Below are 20,233 nucleotides of genomic sequence, written 5' to 3'. Positions count from 1 at the left end.
GTCAGCTTTTAAGCCCTTGATAACTTCTTTTATTTACATTCTGGAAATAGGTGGGTTGAAAAAAATCTTTTATGTTCAGGTAACAAGCTTAATATGGAAATGATTGTTCATCTGTATGTGGATAGTCTGTCACATTTAATTTTTTATAATAATTTATAATAGTTTAAACTCTTTTACTGCTTGGGCAGCAGTCTGAATTAACAACCCCAAACAGTTTTAATCCTTAAAGATTTATTTCTTGCTTCCTTTTCTGTTAGGAGTTTGGCTAAAGCCTTGCCTGATTTATTACCGTACTCAAATAGAGATTGCTTCACTCTGAGTAGAGATTTTGCTGTTATCAAAGCATCATGTAATTCATGTAATTTTAAACTATCACATAATTTTAAAACCTAATTTTAATCCCACATAATTTTATCTTCTATAGATCTAGTTACTTTGTGTCTATTTTCTTTCATTATGAGATCAGACACTAGTTCCTGCCTTTCTCCCTACCCTTTTTAATATGGCTTGACTAGGAAATTAAAAAGCCTCTTATATATGCTTGGAATGCATCCAAGACTGTCCTATATTTAATTTCCTGAGTAGCATTTTTTCACAAAAGAAGTTTATCTCCTCCTTTAATTTAGCAACCACTCCATTGTAATAATAAATTATTTAATCTCCATTCTGTTTTCTTATACTCCTGTTTAGCATTACATTCAAAAATTACAGGAGAATGGCTGGCATAAGACACAGCTCCAATTATAATTCAGTTATCCCCCAATAATATTCCTAAAATTGCAAAAATATAAATGATGATGGGATTGTGAGTTGTGCCTGGAAAAGAATAATGTATAATCCTTTTTCCCTGGAAATTTATGTCCGAAATCATTTGTTGCTCTCATATCCTTCAACCACACCTTAAAATTTCCAGGAATCTCACTTTGAGATTGCAGGCCTGGAGGAGTCTAAACTAGTGTCCATTACACCATTCATATCTTCTCCTGTGATTAATTCATCTTGCACCCAATCAGCCACTGATTAAATACGCTGATAAAAGAAGGTTTTTGTTTTTTGTTAGATGCATACATATATCCCAGTGCAAATTACCAGACCTCTAATAAACCTTTCAGGCAAATAAAGTTACTCTCTATCATTTTTTGAAGATGTAACCTCAACACCTAGTGATTTCAAAAATAAAATTAACAATCCTTTAGTCTTATTACTAGCATCCACTTCTGTATCAGAATTTAAGATCTTTCTCTCCCCTCCTGTTTATTTTGGTTCTTGAAATCTTGAATAGAGGTACAAGACAAGAAGATCAGAAGGGTAAGGATTAAAAAAGAGAATTAGAAATTGAGACCATTTGTGGATGATCTAGTTTTATTTCTAGAAGACCCAGTAAACGAAGTTGATACTTTGATGTATAAATTAAAAGTATTTGGGATGCTAGCTGGTTTTAAAATTAATAAACAAAAAGCAAAAAAAAAAGAATGGTAAAAATACGAAAGCGCAAGAACAAGTCACCTTGATAGAAAAAACAGGTTTTATGATAGGAAAGAAAGTAAAATATTTGAGCATTACTTTGTCAAATATGAATTGTATGTTGTTTCACAATAATTATGATCGAAAAAAATTTAAAAAGACTTGTTAAGATGGGGAAAATTACAATTGTCTTTATTGGGAAGAATATCTGTAATTAAGATGAATTACTTACCTAGAATGCTATTTTTGTTTCAGACAATACCAATATTGACCTCTAATACACCATTTAAACAATGGCAGAAAGACATATCTAAATTTGTGTGGGAAGGAAAGAAACCATGTGTTTAGTATAAAATATTACAAGATGCAAAGGAAAGAGGGAGTTTAGGACTACCTGACTTGAAAATATATTTTGATGCTTGCTGTTTAGTGTGGTTGAAGGAATTATTATTATTATTTATTATTTATTTAATTTATAGCCCACCCTCCCCACAAGCAGCTCAGGGCAGGTTACAACAAAAACAAAAACAAAAACCCAGGCATAACAATAAAATCACAAATCTTACAAAACAGCATTTCAACAATTCACCTGCTCAAAGGGTGAAGGTGTGGGTTGATATCCTCATGTGTGGAGGGCAGATGACCATATAGGTGGGAGGCTAGCAGGGAGACTCATTTGATGGATTTAATGTTGGCCTCAGCTAAATGCCTGGTGGAACATCTCTGTCTTGCAGGCCTGCCAAAAGGATGGAAGATCTTAGCGGGCCCGAGTGTCTTCCAACAGAGTTCCACCAGGTTGGGGCCAGGACCAAGAATGCCCTGGCCCTGGTCGAGGCCAGTCGAGCCTCCCTGTGGTCAGGGACTACCAGTAGGTGGTTAAGGTTGAGAAATAAAAGGTAATTGGAGTTGGAGGGTCATGAGCTAAGGTTTGGGTGGCATGGCTATTTGTGGTACGACAAAGTTAAAGTTAATGTGGATTTTAAAAATCATTATATTAGGTATGCCCTCCTTAGAGTATAGAATAAATATAAATTTGTTCCCAAAAACTTTTGGATTTCACATCATGAAGCCTTTTTTAGAAGAGAAATGACATTTAAACAAAAGTGGTTAAGATATCAAAATATATTGGGTTTTGTACAAGGTGAATGTAAGATGATATTGAGAGAAGACTTTAGTATACGAGGATACACTTGCCAATGTTTGTTTATGCACAATTATCAGAAAGATTTAAAGTTCATAAAAAGATGTATGGATTTGATGAATCTATATCAGTATTTGAAAGCAAGTTATGTAAGAATGATGAACATGTTATAGCTAATATATATAATTGGAAACATAAGACAAACAAATGAAAGGATATATGATAGTATGGTCAAAGAATTTGGGATATAATATACAACTTGAACAATGGGAGAATATGTGGTTGAAGAACCTTAAATTTTCATTAAGCTCAGGTTTAAAAGAAAACTTTTATAAAATGATGTATAGATGGTATATGTCACCATGGAAACTATCAAAAATGTACAGGAATGTTTCGAATAGATGTTGGAAATGTGAATAGCAGGGGGGGGGGTCATTTAACCATTTATGGTGGGCTTGTAATAAAGCTAAAAAAAATTGGAAACAAATACATGCAATTATCCAGAAGGTTTTTAAAACGAATATATAAATGAAACCGGAGGCCACAGCCAGGTCTGTCACATCCTGGGAGGGTGTCCATGGCCGGGGGTAGCGGCTCCATCGTCATAGGTGCTGCCTGCAACCAGATGATAGATGCCTTATGGTGAGAAAGTGTTTCTTGTCTGCATCTGGATGCTCTGCCACTGCTGTGGCTGCTTGGAGCTCTGATCCTGTGATGGAACTCAGGCAGAGCCTCCAGTTGTGTCCCTACTTACTTGGGTTCCTGCGTGCCCCAGCTGGATGTTATGTAGGGTGGATAGAGGACTGATTAGCCACTGGGGAGGGAGCTCAGCTGCTGCAGCAGCATGAGCAGATTGGTTGCAACAGTAGTCAGCATCCTATGCTCTGCTGGGCTGCTTGGGCGAGGCCAGGCACTGGGGGGAGGCGACTTTACCCTTACAATGGGTACCTATGGGCTATCCCATCAATTTTTATGTTGTAACTTTCTGCCGCTATTGAGGGGGGTTCCCAAGCTCAAAATGGCTTAAGGAGCCGACTAACTCACCTCCTGCCCCCTGGGCCAACCCCTGCCCTGCCAGCACAAGGACTTATGTAGAGCCACCTGTACCTGGCCATGGTGGCCGGGCATAGGCGGAGAACCCAGGTGCAGCAGCACCAAAGAAAATTGCCAATGTAAGGAGGGGTTTACATTGGAGTATTATTATTTTATTACACTTCTAGACCGCCCTCCCCGTCAGACAGGCTCAGGGCGGTGAGTGGGCGATTTGGCCGATGTGGGGCTTGTTGACTTCCTAAGCACTTTTGGCCTCCCCACATAGGATTGCACTGGTAATGTGCCATGTTTAAATATTTATGCTTTGTTTCAGCTCTGTTTCAGATTTCTACAAACCATATAGCACTGTTTATTGGATGTTTCCATCCTGTTGTTCATATTGACTTATCCAGTGTAATCTTTGAATCTCAGTGTGAAAGGCAGACTATAAACAACATTAAGTAAATAAATGAATGTTTATTGTATCATACTATTTATTGCATTGTTCTCTAAGTTTGTAAACCAACTTTATTGCACTGTTTGTTCTATGTATTATAGTTTTGTCATCATGACCTAGAGACCCTCACTCCCATCCCTGAATGCTGAAACCCAGCCACTCAGGAGACTTAGAGTATCCAATAGCTCTTGTTAACGATTTGTGAAACTCTCCTGCTTCCTGGATTCGTGTGAATGTGTGTACACTTTAGACAAGAAACAGTGGACACAGGCAAGAAAAATATATTATTGGAGTTTATTAAAGAAAGAACGTAGGAGTGTATGCAAAGCAGGAATTGTTCTTCAAAGACATTTAGGCAAGGCTCAAAAACAAATGCTTGCTATTCTAAATATCATCTAAATAACTAAAATTACTGCAAGCTGACTAAACATTCTCTGACTTAGTTCCAAGGCTGGTTGTTCTTACCAAAGGCTTATCAAAGAGTCCTTCCATGCCAGCCAACTCAAGGCATCCTGGTAGAGTGGCATGGAGCTAAGAAGCTATCTCTCACATTGAAGTTTGCAACAATGGCTGAAAGGCAAAGGTTGAAGTTTTGCCTAGAGACACTGAGGCGTCTTGAGATCTGGGAAAGTCAGCCCACCAGCCTGGGGGAACCAATCAGGACTCAGTTACTTAACTGGCATTACAACATGAGAAAATGTGAGGAGTGCTGATTAGGAGATGAGTTCAACTACCAGGTTCCAGCCTGCTCAAGGACACTGTCTTACAAGAACAAAGTAATTGTCCACAAAGCAAGCCTTGTGCTTGAACAGAAGCCTAACCAAAGTTTCACGCTTATACCCTCTGGAGCCTATTGTAAGGCCAGATCCTTACAAGTTTTTACTGCATTGTTCCCCAGTTTTCTTAATCTGGTTTGATTGGATCTTGTTTCATATTGACATTTTTACACTGTTCTCTAATTCTGTGATTCTATTACAATGATTGTATGTGTTGTACTATTTTACTGCATTTTTAAAAAAATTGAGTCTTAGAGGAGGTGGACTATAAATGGACTCACTCAGTAATAAAGTACAAGGTGTTTCTGAGGGATCCTGGCTTCAGTCTCTGTTTGCTGGTTCCCAGGAGCAAAACTAGGAAGACCATTCTTACCACCCATGACACTAGTGACCATATTTATTTAAGATATTTTCACTCCACCTTTCTTCTGAAAAGGACAGAAGGTGGGATGCGCTGATTTTTAAAATAGATCAGAATGAAACAATTTAAATCGACATAGAACATAGATTAAAACAGCTTCAGAATACCAGAAAATCTTTATCTACTAGAAGGCCAACTAAATAATTCTGATTACACTGCTGTCTAAATGCGAAGAGTGTCGAGGCCTTCCTGACATGCATCGGAGCCACTGTTGAGAAAGTTCTGGGGCAGGCAGATACTGATCTGCACTGTCTGCATCATGGCACTCTTAGACCTTGGTCTGATAAGCAAAGCTACCACTCAGGAGCATATTGGGAGAGGCCCTCTTGAAGATATGTGGGCCCACACCATGAAGGACTTTATAGGTCATAACCAGCACCTTGAACCTGACCAAGAACAAACAGGAAGCCAATGCAATAACATAAATATGAATTGCGCTAACTCCAGATAGTAAAATGACCTGCAGAATTTTCCCCTAGCTGAGGTTTCCAGATCATCTTCAAGGGTATTTCTGTGCAGAGCACATTACAATATCCCAGTCTTGAGGTTACTAGAGAACGGATCAGCATGGCCAGACTGGCTACATCAAACAGAGGGTCTGTTTTCATGCCAAATGAGGATAGGAAAATGGGCTCTCTCCATTTGAAGAGCAGGATCTAACTACACTCCCAAGCTGTTACCAGAATCAGCTAAACATAATTCCAGGTGGATAGTCATGTTGGTCTGTAGTAGAAGAGCAAGATTTTGGTTCAGTATCACCTTAAAGACCAACTAGATTTCTGGGCCTCTGAAAATCTAGTTGGTCTTTAGGGTGCTGCTGGACCCAAATTTTGCTCTTCTAAAGATAATTGTATCCCATCAAAAGAAGGAGCACTATTCCTTCAGAAACTTGGCCTTACCAGCCAGCATCACTTTCCTTGTCTGGACTCAAATTAAACTTGCTCTTCCTCAGCCACATGACCCCTGGCTTAGAACAGAGACAGCAGGTTCTGGAGGATTTTAGGCAAATGATTATTAAGTTGGATGTCATCAGCATATTGATGGCACTCTATTCTAAAGTTACAAATTATCTCCCCCAAAGGTTTCACGTAGATATATAAAAAGACTGGGTACAATACAGAACACTGCAGCATTCTTGGTAAGACAAAGGTGATATTGGTTGGGAAAACTGAGATATTGAAGGACACAGTGCTGCCCACATTTGATGGGGATCAGCTGACCCTCATTAAGTCAGTTGAGAATCTGGGAGTTACTACCAGACCGAGCATTGTTACTGGAGAGGCAAGTTAACACAACTGCAAAAAACAAAACAAAAAAAGCATTCTTCCAGTTCTGTTTAGCCCAAAAGATGGCCCCGTATCTTTACTTGGCTTATCTGGCCATGTGAATGCATTTTATAGTTAACTGTAGGCTAGATTATTGTAATGCACTGTACATGGGTCTACCCTTAAAGTCAACTTGGAAACTTCGGTTGGTACAGAATGCTGCAGCTTGGTTACTGTTGGGAGCTAGGCACAGGATGTATATTATGCCTACTTTGAAGTCACTCTATTGGTTCCTGCTCAGTTATCAGGTTAAAATCAAGGTACTAGTACCACCTACAAAGCACTTCTTGACCTTGCACCCACATATCTGCAGGACCGCCTGTTCTGCTGTGACAGCTTCTCTCATCTGAGTAAAGCCTTCTGAATAGAGGTGGGCACGATCAAAAAGAAATTAACGATCCAGCTGATTGTGGATCGGCGCTGGCAACGATCCCGAATTAATGATCCACACCGATCATCTCCCATGCCCGATCCGTGGATAGTGGAGGCCAAAGCAGGGCGCGCTGCTATTCCCAGCTATGTGGGAAAGTGGGTGCTGGCGGCGGCAGCCGGGCCCAGCGGGCACGGGGAGACGGCGATGAGCGCCTCCCCTCAGGGGGCGGGGGGGTCTGGCCGCTCATCTGTGTTTGGCCATCAGAGCTGCCTATCAGGGTTTGCAGGGATGAGATTGGAGTGCCCATGGCTACAGAACACCCCCTTCCCCCTCCCTCCCCCCTGGGTGTCTTCTCCCAACTGGTGACTGCTTTGCTGCTCCGTGGTTGGAAGGAAGCCCTGCTGATCAAGGAAAGCTGGGCTTCCATTCGGGTTTCCAGGGCGACAGGAGGGCAAACACAGCTCAGGCATTCCCCTGGCTCCATTGCCAGGGGACTAGATTGCTGGCGCCTGAGTGTCTGGCTTCCCAATCTGAGCCTGATCGCCCTGATCTGGGCCCCTCCCGATCGCTGGATTGTTGGCCGTGGACGATCACGATCCGCCAGTTCACGATCATGTGATCGCCATTATTGTGGGTTTTTTTCGATCGTAATGCGGATCGTGCCCATCTCTACTTCTGAACGTTCCTCCCTGGAAATGGGTATAGACAACAGTGGCCCATATCTGAATTTTCTCTATTGTGGCCCCTGCCTTGTGGAATGACCTGCCTAAGGAGGTCAGAAAAGCTACCACATTTCTATTGTTCCTTAGAATATGTAAAACAGAAATGTCCAGGCAGGGATTTGTATAAAGACTGTAAGGGCTATAGTATAATGGAATTATTCAGACACAGATTATTGCATATATTATCTTGCACTTACAGCATTGTCTGCTTTTGTAACCCATTTCCTGCATTGTCCTGTCTCAGACTGATTTTTGTTTGCATTGTTTTCAAATATTGTAATTCTTGTCCTATTACACTATTTAATGCCTTGTCTGACTACACTTTTTTTCCTTTTGTAAACTGCTGTGAGTCTCTTCAGGAAAGGTAATCTATAAAGTAAGTGAATAAATAATATTGCATCAGTTATTATTTATTTATTTAATGTCATTTATAGTCTGCCTTTCTCACTAAGACTCAAGGTGGATTACATAGTGTGAGACTATTCACGGATATTTCAATAAACCATGCCACAGGGTATATAAATGCAAATTTGCAAACACATAACATCAGTTGAAGAAATGCTGAAACAGAGAATAAGCAATTCTAAGACAGACATTAAACAACACAGAACTATCCAGTAAGATCATACTTAAAACAACAGATAATACATAGTAGTACATACTTAAAGCAAAAGAGAGGACATAAGATGGCAGTCCTCATCCTTTGCATCCACCCCTGTTAATAGTGCACAGGGGAGGAAGGGAAGGGAAGGGAAGGGAAGGGAAGGAGGGGGCAACGTTCAAATTGGGCTGATTCATAAGGGGGACAGGATGATAACACAGTCTCCTCTCAAACAAGAGACGGTAGGGAGGCTCGCCAGATAGCACAGAACGGCCTCAATTATATACCTGGGGAAACATCTCTGTCTTACAGGCCCACCGAAAAGATAGAAGGTCTTGGCAAGCCCAAGTATCAACAGCCAAAGAGTTCCACCAGGTTAGAGCCCGGACCAAGAAGGCCCTGGCTCTGGTCAAGGCCAATCGAGTCTCCCTGGGGCCGTGGACCACCAGTAATTGTTTGTCAGCAGATCTAAGTGCTCTCCGGGGTACATGTGGCGAGAGGTGATCCCACAGGTATGCTGGTCCCAGTTCACTCAGGGCTTTATAGGTCAAAACCAAAACCTTGAATCTGATCCGGAATGTCACAGGAAGCCAGTATAGCTGCTGCAAGATGGGAGTAATATGTGCCCTATATGTGGCCAGTTAGGACACGTGCAGCAGCATTCTAGACCTATTGCAATTTCTGGGTCAGACCCAAGGGAAGCTCAGCGTAGAGCGAGTTACAGTAGTCCGTTGCATGGATCACTGTTCGTTAGGTCACTGGTCGACAGGTAGGGGGCAAGCTGCCTGACTTGCCAGAGATGGAAAAAAAGCAGATCGGGCAACTGCTGCGATCTGGGGCTCCATTGATAAGGAAGTATCCAGCATCACCTCAAGGCTCCTGACTGCTGGAACACCCCATCAAAGGTTGGGAGCTGGATCCCCAAACCCGAGGACCCACACGACCCAAGTACAGGACCTCCATCTTCATGGGATTCAACTTCAGTTGACTCTGCTTCACCCATCCAGACACGGTCTCCAAGGCTCTAATCAGTACCTCTGGGGCTGAATCAGGCCGGCTGTCCATCAAGAAATACAACTGGGTGTCATGAGCATACTGATGGCAACCCAGCTTGAAACTCCATACCAACTGGGCGAGGGGATGCATATAGAGATTAAATAACAGAGAGGAGAGAATTGCCCCCTGCAGGACACCACACACCAATGGGTGGCGTGCTGATAGCTCCTCCCCAAGCACCACCCTCTGTCCCTGAGAAGGGAGAAAGGAGACAAGCCACTGTAAGACAGTCCCTCATACCCACATCAGCAAGGTGGTGAGGCAATAGGTCATAGTCAGCTGTGTCAAATGCTTCTGAGAGATCTAGCAACACCAGCAGCGCCGACCCACCTCAATCCAGGTGTCTACAAAGATCGTCCGTGAAAGCGATCAGCACTGTCTCCATCCCACGGCCTGGATGGAAGCTGGACTGAAGTGGGTCCAGGATAGAGGAATTTTTCAGGAAGACCTGCAACTGTTTCACCACCACCTGCTTGGTGCGGTAACTTGATGGGTCAGTGGGGTCCAAAGATGTTTTTTTTCAAGAGAAGTCTCACCACCTCTTCCTTAAGAGCCCTTGGAAAAACTCCGGAGCTCAAAGATATGTTGACAATGGCTTCCAATGGGACCCTCAACCCATCTGCGCTGGCTTTTACCAGCCACGAAGGGCAGGGTCCAGGGAGCACATGGTGGGCCTCATCAGCCACAGGATCCTGTCAACCTCCTCCTGGGAAAGTGGGTTGGTCTTAAATTGAGTCAGAAGATGGCCAAGGGGTCTGCAGTTCCCTCGCTGTATCAACTGTGGCCGGTAAGTCACAATGGAGTGACAAGATTTTATCCACAAAGAAGCTCCCAAAAGCCTCACAGCTAACATCCAAATTCTTAATTTGATGATCTACCTGAGACAGGAAGATTAATGACTGGATCACTTTAAATAATTTTGATGGGCATGAGCTTGCAGATACTATAGAGGCAGCATAGAACTTCACCGCCACCTCATAGGCTTTCAAAAACACTCTATAAGATGATCTTGTCTCCTTGTCCCGACATCACCGCCACACTTGCTGAAGCCGTCTCAGCTCCCACTTCATCCGTCATAGCTCTTCTGTATACCACAGGGCTAGTCTGGCATGGGAATGGAGAGGATGACGGGGAGCAATTTCATCGATGGCTTCACAGAGATGGGCATGCCAGTCCTCCACCAGCTCATCCAATGAACCCACAGAACATTCTGGAACTAATTGGATCCAATTGGTTTATGCTCGCCACATCCCTACGAAGGTGGCAAGTATAAAGCAGCTTGCTACCTTTGTAGGGAGGGGGTAGGTACACCCAGATGAGCCTTCAGGACGAAGTGGTCTGACCATGACACTGCTTCAATTTTGTCGTCCACATGAATTCCCAACCCAGAGATCAAATCTAGTGTGTGGCCTGCTTGATGAGTGAGAGCTGATACAAATTGAGAGAGTCCTAGTGCAGCTATGGAAGACATCAGGTCCGCAGCCTGAGAGGAGGCAGCATTGTCGACATGGACACTGAAGTCCATGTTAGGGAATTAAACAGAACGAAAGTCTACCTTGCAAGATTAGCTTGCAAGTAGAGTTCACAAAACAAAAGGTTATGATAGTAGGTGGTTCATGAGTTCACAAAGTGAGTTCAACACAGTGATTTGTAGCTTTGAGGATTCAAAGTCAATAAACCCACACAGAAGTAAAATATAATTATTTATTTTAAGGTGCAAGGTTATCTAAAAATCACAAGACAGAATGTGAGGATAAAACAAAAAAATCCTAAAGCATGTAAGCACTTGCTAATACATGCCACAGTATTTCAAAAGGAGGCAAAACAAGATGTTGTCAAAGGTACAGAAGCCAAAGTCTCTGGTCAAGAGTAGACATGGGCACGAATGGGGGAAAAAAATGAACACGCTGTTCGTAGTTCTTTGCCGTCAACGAACACGAACAGATGAACAGTAACGAACATGTCCCATTAATGAACATGTTCATTGTTCGTGGGGGCCAGAACGGCCCCTGTTGGACTTAGAGAGCCCATATTCACAGGGAGTGTTCAGCAGGCTCCCCTCCAGCCATCACTTGAGTTTGGTCAAGATTGCAATACGGATCTTGGAGTTATACATTCCAAAAACCACCCCCAGGAACCCCCCAATACAATTCGATACAATTGGAGCCATCAGTTGGCTTTGGCCCTGTTGTGAGGATCCTCCCTCACTGGCACCCTCTCCTGATGGCCTGCCATCCTACCAGCTCTCCAGGCAGGTGTCCTCTGGCCTCAGATGGGCAGGGAAGGGGGTTGCACCAACTTGTTCCTTCTCCTGCCCCGGGAGTAGCAGCACGCTCCAGCTGTCTCTCCCTGCAAAATCTTCTGCGGCCTTCACAGGAACCTGAATTTAAAGGCCTCATCTGGCCCCACCTCCCTGGCTCTGCCCCCAATCATCACCCCATCTCCCTGACTGGCTCTGCTCCCAGCCTATCTGATAGGAGGGCTGGGTAGACTCTGCAATCTCCTGGCCCCACCCACTCCATCCCCACCTAGGGTGGAGCATTTGGACTGCTCTCTGCCTGGCTCATCCCTGCTGCTTCTGAACCTTCCCCAGTGGCTCCCTTGGCATCTTGGGGCCTGTGCCTGCCTGACTTGTGCTGATGGCAACCTCCTGTGAGCCTGGATGAAGTGGAGCCATCTGGGCAACTGCAGGAGACAGGTGAGTCTGCTGAGTGGCTGCAGGCTGTTCCCCAGAGTTGTGTCTGGGCGTCGGCTGCAACTGGCCTAAGGGTGAGAGAGGCCTGGAGGCCTGTAGGGGCTCCTGCAACTGAGATACTACCAGAGGCTGCGCAGCAGGGCCTAAAGGGGGTGCCTGCTGATGCAGGGCTGATGGTGAGGGTGGACAAAAGGCCGGCGTCGCCAGACACCCGTATACAAGTGGAAGACTTGAAGGTGGGCTGCCTCCCCTCTAGGGGGTGGGGGGTCTGGATGCTCGCCAGCGGCACCCCCGATGTGCCCGCCTGCCTGCTAGGCCTTACAGTACTGCACTGTACTTTTCTGTGCAGACAGGGATGTGGGTGATGAGTGTGGCTGCCGGGCCTGGTGGGCTTGGGGAGGCAGTGGGAGCCACCTCTACTGTAGGGGGAGGGGGGGTCTGGCCGCTCGCCAGTGGCATCCCCCATGTACCCACCTGCCAGGCCTCAGAGTACTGCATTGCACTTTCCTGCGCAGACAGGGATGTGGATGATGAGTGTTGCTGCCGGGCCTGGTGGGCTCGGGGAGGTGGTGGCAGGCCACCTCCCCTCTAGGGGGTAGGGGGATCTGGCCGCTGATGGCTGACATCACCCACCTTCCTGCTTTCGGGGAAAGGACAGGAGGGAGAAGAGATATCATTTGGAGGGGTCTGAGTGTTCCAGAGAAGGAGAGGTCGAAAGAGGGAATGGGAACTGGGAAGATCCCAACAGCTGAGAGGCCTCATCTGAGGATCCCACTAAGGTACTCAGCAGCGGAGCTAACATCACCCACTTTCCTGCCTTTGCAGAAAGTACGGGAGGGACAGGACAGGAGAGATCATTGGGAAGGGTCGGAGTATTCCAGAGAGGGAGAGGTTGGACTGGGTACTGGGAAGATCCCAACAGTTGCGAGGCCTCATCTGAGGATCCCACTGAGGTACTCAGCGGCGGCAGCTAACATCACCCATCTTGCTGCTTTTGCAGAAAGGAGGAGGAGGAGGCTGCTTCCACGGCTGGTAACCCGTTGTCAGACAAGTTCCCCAACCCCGATGGAACAACTTCACCAAGGGTGGCCTGCCTGACTGTTCTGCTCCCACCAGCAGAACCCTCGGGGTAAGGCTTCTTGCTTGGGGTGGATTCCGGTGACCCTCCCACTGATCCCAGCTCAGAGGAGCTGGTAGCCCTCTGTGTCCCCCCGCGGGATGTTTTGCTGGCCGAGGACGGAGACCACAGGCTCAGGTGGCGCGTCTTCAGGTGCCTGGTTAGGACCGTCAATGACAGGTGCTTTGGGTCATATCCCCTGTGCGCCAGGCCATCACAGACATGGCACTGCACCACACGGGGGTCATTCGGAAGGGCTCGAAAGTGTCTCCATACAGAGAGTTTGAACCGTGGCCCGCTAACTGTTCCAGGGGAGAGAGGACGAAGAGTTACTGGCTGTGCCATGGAGCTGGAAGACGGAGTGAGGGGTGGACTGCAGGCAGGGACTGCACCAGGAATTTGGGATGGGGCAGGAAGGATGTTTCGTCGAACCTCAACCATTCCTCCATGGATCCTCCTCCTCAAACAGTTTAAAGAGTTCCTCTTCCCCCGGGGGCAAGAACTCTTTGGCCTCCTTCACAGCCTCCACAGGTGATTTTTAAGGAGCAGGAGTCTCTGCTGCCCCAGAGCCCTGCCTAGTACTGCTTCCTGTGGGGCAACCAGGACAATCTTTGCACTTCTCCCCAAGACCACCCTTGGCCTCCAGCTGAAGCCTCATTGTGCCAGCAAACAAGAATTAAGAAGGAGAGAAAAGGAGAGAACACTGTGAGTCCTCAGCCGAGCTGCCCTCTGTGCTTGACCCCAGGGCCTGGCAGCAGCCCTGGAACCAGAGGGAGGGGGTAGAACCCTAGCCCAGCACTCCCAGAGACCTGACTAGATCAGGAACTAATAATCATTGTGAGCCCTAAGCCAAGGTGCCCACTGAGCTTGGCCCCAGGGCCTGGCAGCAGCCCTGGAACCAGAGGGAGGGGGTACAGCCCTAGCCCAGCACTCCCAGAAACCTGACCAGATCAGGCACTGATAATAATAATAATCAGTGTGAGTCCTAGCCCATCACTCTCAGATACCTGACCAGATCAGGTACAATAATCAGTGTGAGCCCTAAGCTGAGGTGCCCACTGAGCTTAGCCCCAGAGCAAGGCAGCAGACCTGGAACCAGAGGGAGGGGGTAGAGTCCTAGTCCAGCACTCCCAGAAACCTGACCAGTTCAGGCACTAATAATCAGGGTGAACCCTCAGCTGAGGTGCCCACTGAGCTTGGCCCCAGGGCCTGGCAGCAGCCCTGGAACCAGAGGGAGGAGGTAGAGCCCTAGTCCAGCACACCCAGAAACCTGACCAGATCAGGCACTGATAATAATAATAATAATAATCAGTGTGAGCCCTCAGCTGAGGTGCCCACTGAGCTTGGCCCCAAGGCCTGGCAGCAGCCCTGGAACAAGAAGGAAGGGGTAGAGCCCTAGCTCAGTACTCCCACAGACCTGACCAGATCTGGCACTAATAATCAGTGTGAGCCCTAAGCTGAGGTGCCCACTGAGCTTGGCCTCAGGGCCTGGCAACAGCCCTGGAACCAGAAGGGATAGATCCCTATCCCACCCACCCCATACAGAAAAAATCCCAGCTCCAATTCACTCTCCCTGTCTCTCTCCCCAAAGGCTAGCAACAGCTCTTTCCCACTGCACTGCCTGCTGAAACTGAAAGCCAGAACTGGGAGCACAGTGCCCTTTTATAACCAGAGGTCTCATAGAGAAAAGCAGGAGGTCTGTGGTTGGCGGTCAGAACTGCCTAACAGGGTTTGCAGGGATGAGATTGGAGTGCCCATGGCTACAGAACACCCCCCTCTCCCCTCCCTGGTCTCTGGTCCCATGTAACCAATTGTAACCAATTTGGAGCTCCACACTTGGAAGGAAGACCTGCCCATCAAGCTAAATTGGGCTTAGATTGGGGTTTCCAGGGCGACAGGAGTGCAGATAGAGTTCAGGCAGTCCCTGCCTCTGGTGCCAAGGGAATTATTTGAAGGTGCTTGACAGGCTTCACGAACAGCGGATGAACGCAACAAACCAGGCTTGCGACAACCACTTGTTCGTTTACAATGGGGCATCACGAACAGCTTGTTTGCGAACAGACGAACGAGCTGTTCGTGGGTTTTTTTCGTTCGTAATGCTGTTCGTGCCCATGTCTAGTCAAGAGTCAAGTCAGTTAGGCATCTCAGCAAAGAGAATAGATGGATGCCTCAGCATCCATCTCAGAGTTCTCGAGCCAGGAGTGAGGCAATGGGCGAGTTACGGTCAAGTCACTGAAACCCTTCGAAAGCTTAAGGGCTCCATGTTCAGAAGCTACTTTTATGTCATTTGGAAACCAAACTGGCCCAGGCCTGTTAGCCAATCAGATGTCCAAATGCTGATGCCACCTAAAAGGAGGTGTGTATGTGAGGAAGGAAGAGTAAGACCAAGTCCGCAGTTCTTGGCACATTCACTCAATCCTGCAGGTGCGAATTGTTTGTAATTAGTTCAAGGAGAGCTCTGCTATGGAGGCTCGATTGCTAATGAGCTGGGAGCGTTATCTTATCTCAAGGCCACTAGATGGCAATACTATGAAGCAGCTAGTTCCTCAGAGAGGCCTCTTAGCAAGAAAAAGTGGGGAGTGTGGAGGAAAGGAATTTTCCTAGCAAGAGGTTTGTCTAAGCAGGAGGCCTACAAACCAAAGTTTCAAGAAAGATGGCTTCTGTATAAGTTAGAACATGGCATTTTTCTTCACACAGATAGCCAAATTCTCCTCAGCATCACACACCAGGCCTACACAGTCAATGCCAGTGATCTTTGGAGTGGGGAGCAGCCTGAAGGAGAAAGGCTCTTGAGTGAGCATCGCCGCCACCCCCTCAACCATTTGTCTGGGACTGATGAAGGATTGAGAAGTCTGGGGGAGTCAGCTCTTTTAAGGCGACTGTCTCGCCATCCTTCACCCAGGTCTGTCACACATACCAGGTCCTTATTATTCACAGTGAAATAGTCCTGTAATGTGTTGGTTTTATTATTAATGGACTTGGCATTACACAACATCAGTGTAACATTTTGGGTTCTCACCAATTTAATAAAGTTATGCCCTGCTTAGGCAGGTCACATGAACCAGCTGAATATCTTCAATAAGATAATAGGGACATTGTTACTTTAATATAGTGGCATCAAAGATTTGATTGCAAGGACATTGTAGAATATGAGAAAATAGACAACTTGACTACTCTAATCACAAAAGCAACTGCCCAGAACTCAGCATGTCCGACTGATAATAGGAGAGTTAATAAGGACGTTGCTGAGTCTGGTAGTATTTGGTGGAGTAATGTGAAACAAATGACTGCCTTTGACCCGTGCAGGGTTGTTCTGAACATTTACCCTTTTAACGGCTGTATTAACAATTGGGGAAATAAGTGTTTGATCAGAGAACACTTAGTGGTATTATTAGATGCAAGGATCAATAATGTTGTCCTAAAGTATTATGAAAGATTGACAGGCTCCATTCGCTCCAGCAGATTGATGCTCCTTTTCTTTTCATCTAGAATCCCATCTTTGATTATGACTAATGCTGAGTGGTTGTGTCCACACGGCATCTTCCCTCAAAGCTTCTTTAAAGCCTTAACTGTTCCTCCTTTGCTGCCTACTAAATGCATTTAGTCCCGAAGGCCCAAGGATCCATCCACCTTATGTGGTCTAGAGGGGAAAGAGAACTTGCTGACTGATTTAACTTCTCTGGTCAATCGTATGCAGTCCCAATTCAAGGAGGGGAAAAACAATGGATTGGCTTTTAAGACACAATTGAGACTTTCTATGCCTATAAATTATAAAGATCTTGACGTAATTGATGATCGTTTCTTAAAATCATTTAGGGATCTGCCAACCTTTGAACAATCAGATACTACTGGGTGTATGCCACAGCTTTAAGCTAAATTAATTAAAATTAGACAGCTAAATGTAAAACGGGACTGAATCTAATGTATTAAAACAAAGCAATGCAGGAGAGACAAAGGAAGTTTGTAAGACTTATGATTGGATGTGAAAGGGCAGAATTAGGGAAAGTGTCAATAGGCCTAAATAAAAATGACTCCCAATATCCATCTAAATTGGTGGGTGGCATCATCCCATACCTAGAGAAAAAACCTTGTAGAGATAGTTTCTCCATGCAAAGTGATCGACCTTCTGTCTGTTCTCCTTAAACCAGTATTTCAGATACAGCCCAAGAATGGAAGTGCTGTACCAGAGATGCCTGACATTGAACAGTCTGATATGTGACTTACTTGAAGCATATCAATATAAAATACTGAGCTGTAATATAGCTGGTTTGAATACTAAAATACAATTGCCACTTATCAGCTTTTTCTTATCTCAATATGATATTGTCTTACCTCAAGAGAAATGGATCTCAAAAGAAATTGCTCTCCTGAGATATATCCCATTCACCCGGAATGCTTGTCAAGGGAGAGAGACCTAGTGACCTAGTGTAGGATTAGCATGTCTTATTTCTACTGTGTTAAAATCACCTCAACTAAAGTTCTGATTCCTTATGATTTGACTTTGCACAATTATCCTCTGATTTTTATTTCAATTTATTTACCCCCTGCTGCCAGCATTGTAATCATGAATGAAAATTGGAACATACTAGCAGGCTTATATGATGATTTAATGGAGAGTTCTCCAGACAAAATGGCTATTCCAGCAGGTGATTTTAATGGTAGAACTGGCAGAGATAATGAAGTCTTATTAGCTGCTTGGCTGGGATCCAATGTTGGTGATGCTTTATTCAATGTCTGCTAGGTCTTCAAACACACCGGTATTAATAGAGCAGGTTTGAGGCTTCTTGAATTTTCTTTATCAAGGGGACTTATAATACTGAATGGATGTTGAGATTGATGAGAGGGGTGCCTTTACCTTTTTTGGTTTGGGGGAGGGGAACAACTGTTGTTATTTTCTGGTAGATTTTGAGTCTTTATATTTGATAACAAGCTTAGCTGTTCAAGATTTCATATGGATGGTGATCATTTATCTGTCTCTCTTATTATGATGTTACTTATCAAAGTTCACTTTCCAGTTAGTGAACAAGAGCAACTGCTGCAACAGGATACTGTACTGGGAGTTTAAAAGAGATAATACTCTAAATACCTTAGGAGAATTGAGTTTTAAAAAGACACAAAAACTTGCAAGGAAACCTGATTAGGCTTGCTCTTATTTTGTAAGCTGTTTTGATATTTGGAAAAGCAGCATAAACTAGTTATTGATAAACCCTGATTGTACACATAGTACTTGGTTCTAAATTGAGTCATTTTGGTGCAGTGGTTAAGAGCACTGAGATTCTAATCTGGAGAACCGGGTTTGATTCCCTACTCCTCTGCTTGAAGCCAACTGGGTGACCTTGGGTCAGTCTCAGCTCTCCAGAGCTCTCTCAGCCCCACCCACCTCACAGGATGATTGTTGTGGGGATGATAACAACATACTTTATAAACTGCTCTGAGTGGGTGTTAAGTTGTCCTGACGGGCAGTATATAAATCGAATATTGTTGTTGTTACTATCATCATCATCATTACCACTTAGTGATTTGAGAGTAAACTGGCTCATGAAAACATCAACTCTCTGCTGACAAAATGAGATATTTGCTTCGGAAAGAAAACTGAGGAATATTATTAAGGCCTTGCCCAATATACTCCGCTGCAACAGTTCTGTTCATATGAGCAAAGCCTTCTCAAGGTGCTTGCATGCAACTGGGTAAGATCAACAACTGCCCATACCTGAGTGTTTTCTGTTGTGGCTCCCCGGAGGTCAGAAAGGCTCCTACATTTCTACCATTCTGCAGAATGTGTAAAAAGGAATTGTTTAGGAGGGCATTTTTATACAATGAACAAGGTTGTAGTTAACATCTATGGAATTTAAAGCAGTCTTCACTGTATATATTATGCTGTGTTTATTGCATTGTTTTCTAATTTTGTAATCCAGCTTCATTATATTGTTTATTGCATATAATAAAATGTTTTTCTATAAATATTTTTATTGTTTTTCACATATACATAAAGAGATATGAGACAGTTATCATTATGGTTGTTTCTATCCAATATCTAGTTCTTCACCTCCTGTATTTCATCCTACTACATCTTTAACTGTGAATTCCATTGTATCATATACTATTACCTTTAACATTACATTACATTTAGTCATTGTATTTATTTGTCATCCATTTGTAGAAAGGATCCCATGGTGCAAAAAAGTCTTCTTCCATTTGCCTTTTCATTAGCAAAGTTAATTTGTCCATTTCTGCAGTTTCCATTAATTTCACTATTAACTCTTCTTGCTGTGGAATTCTGTTGTTTCCAGTAAGTCGCTAATAAAATTCTAGCCGCTGTTACTATATGAAGTATCAGATGTTTTTGCTCCTTGCTCATATCCAGCATACAGTTTAATAAAAAAAGTTTCTGGTTTGAGAGGAATTGGTATCTGAAAAATAGTTTGTATTAGTTTGTGTACCATTATCCAGCATTTATGCACCTCTTTACAGGGCCACCACATATGAAAGAACGTCCCTGTACATTTTTTACATTTCCAGCACTTATTTGACATATTTTTAAACATTTTAGCCAATCTATCTGGTGTTAGAGACCACCTATGAAACATCTTCTATAAGTTCTCTTTAAACGTAGCAGATTTAGTGATTTTAATATTTACTTTCCATATCTCATTCCACTGTGCCGGGTCAATATTATTACCTAAATTCCGTACCCATAAAGTTTTACATTTCTCCATCACTTCATTTTCTTTCATTTGCATTAGGAAGATATACATTTTCTTAATCAACTTTTCCTCTGAATCACATAGCAATGTTTCAAATTCTTTTTGTTCTAAATAGAAACCCTCCATTTTTTAATCTTTATTATATCTAGATTCAATCTGTACTCTTGACCACCAGTCCAAATTAATATCTTGGTTTTGCAATTCTTCTTTCGTTTTTAATGTTCCTTTATCATCTAACAATTCTTTATATATAATAATCTTATTTGCAGAACATACATTTGGTTGTGTGAATGCCTCTAATGGGGAGACCCATTGAGGAGTCTTCACGTATATTTGTGGTGCAATTCTT

The sequence above is a fragment of the Eublepharis macularius genome, chromosome 5 (genome assembly GCF_028583425.1).
Source record: "Eublepharis macularius isolate TG4126 chromosome 5, MPM_Emac_v1.0, whole genome shotgun sequence".
NCBI classification, from domain to species: Eukaryota; Metazoa; Chordata; class Lepidosauria; order Squamata; family Eublepharidae; genus Eublepharis; species Eublepharis macularius.
The sequence above is the reverse complement of the archived record's forward strand: the minus strand, read 5'-3'. Positions refer to the sequence as shown.